The sequence below is a fragment of the Ambystoma mexicanum genome, chromosome 1q, assembly GCF_040938575.1.
Source record: "Ambystoma mexicanum isolate Mex_15411 chromosome 1q, UKY_AmexF1_1, whole genome shotgun sequence".
NCBI classification, from domain to species: Eukaryota; Metazoa; Chordata; class Amphibia; order Caudata; family Ambystomatidae; genus Ambystoma; species Ambystoma mexicanum.
This window is the reverse complement of record NC_090922.1, coordinates 1,347,532,641-1,347,534,383: the sequence shown is the minus strand read 5'-3', so window position 1 is coordinate 1,347,534,383 and position 1,743 is coordinate 1,347,532,641. Positions and strand designations below refer to the sequence as shown.

At 43.3% G+C, this 1,743-nt stretch overlaps 1 protein-coding gene across 2 annotated transcripts in view; it reads right to left on the bottom strand.

Annotated features, from left to right (window-relative positions):
• TTC39A (tetratricopeptide repeat domain 39A) overlaps positions 1-1,743 on the bottom strand; it is a 1,012,086-nt gene that overhangs the window by 125,033 nt on the left and 885,310 nt on the right. The window lies entirely within an intron of this gene.

Here is a 1,743-nt window from a genome sequence, read left to right as displayed (position 1 = left end):
GAAAATAAAAATGGTTACACTAAATCAATATTTAAGTGAAAGAATTGGTCAAACTATCACCTTTTACATACATTTATTATCAATGGCTGGTGCATTAGCATTCTAGAATTATTTCATATCATTAAATCAAGTTGGCACAAAGGATGAAATGTCCCTCTTATAGATGGTGCAACCAACCCTACTTTTAGGCTATTTAGTATTTGCACTGGCAGATGCCAGGTTGTTGGATGTTTCATCGGCATGGCAATGGCTTTATGGCATTAGTTGAGGCGTAGAAGCAGAGTGTGAAGACCTCAAAAGTGAGCACTCGACCAAGTGAAGAGAACTGGATTTCAGAACTCGTAATGCTCCCTGCAAGGGAAAATGTCATATTTATAGGGAAATATCTCAAGAGTGAACATGAGTCTATATGGTTGGCCTTTTATGACCAATTGGCAGTCACTATTTAGAAAAATTAACTCTAGAAATTAAAAATAGAGCATGTAAGACATCCCAAGTGATGCGAAGAAACAGAAATTTAAAAGAAGCACACAATTAATTGAAAGGTTGGGTTGTATATTGTACTTCCACCATTGTTTTCCCTATTCTTTGATTGTCACAAGGAATTATGTTTAGATATGATGCGAACACGAAGATAAACCAAATGAGTGAACAATTTGGATATATCACACTGGATGCAAATTGTTGAGAAATAAGGAATCAGGCTTCTTTGCATCTTATCCACCTTGGATAAAGAGGTTTCTCAATTTCCTCTTTTTTAATTACATCCCTTGCCTCTTCCTATTTATATGTGCACCGTTTCTGGCATCAAGGGATACCTGCCAAGATTATGGCTAATCACATCCTGTGGGTCTTCTATCTATTTCTATGTACTTTTACCTATTTGTCCAAAGTATCGTCCCTTGGTACAACGTCATTTAATGTCTTGATTTATGTTATATGATTATACATTTGTCTCTAACAGATTGTGCAAATAAATATAGTTCCTATTTAAACTTGTTATTGTTTGAACTAGTTAGTGTTCTTGCTTTGTTGGTTGCTTGGTTTGCCATACCAGTTATGCGGGGAGGAATATCAGGTTCAGATACCAGACTTTATGGAATTAGATCATTGTAAAGACTGGAGGAGGATACCTGTACTTCTGCCCTCTATATGGCAGGGTTGAGGCACAGAGCACCCCATCCAAGGTTCTCTATATGGTAGCTATGGACGAGCAATCAAGGCTTAAGCTCCCAGAAGGTAATGCGGGCTGGTTCTTAAGTACAGTGAGTCCCCAAGCTCCCACAAAGGAATGTCCACACACTATGGTATGTGCTAACACAACACATTATATAACAATAAGGTTCAGATATATTACATGGCCTCCGGTAGCGGCCATGTAGTTATGGGTAAGTTGCTAAACCCATAGGAAGAGCACTTTTTGGGTGGCTTATAACTTTGCCATCCCTGTGTTAGGGGGCCTGCTACGGGTCACTGGGCAGGCCCCATGCTCAGGTCGGGAGCACCCGACGGGGTTCAGTGATGCGGCGATCACGCTGTGGACTCATGGGTGGGGGTCACCCCACCCGCTCCGGATCACCAGAGCTACACACGTGGCTGGGGGCACCTGGCGCACAGCGGCCCCGGCTCTGGGGGCACCCAGGCCAGGGTCGCACCAATAACCATGATCACATGGCTGAGGGATCACCCTGGAACGGCGTTGCCCTGCAGGGGGGCCGTCCTCAAGCTGGGCCCCGTCCTTGG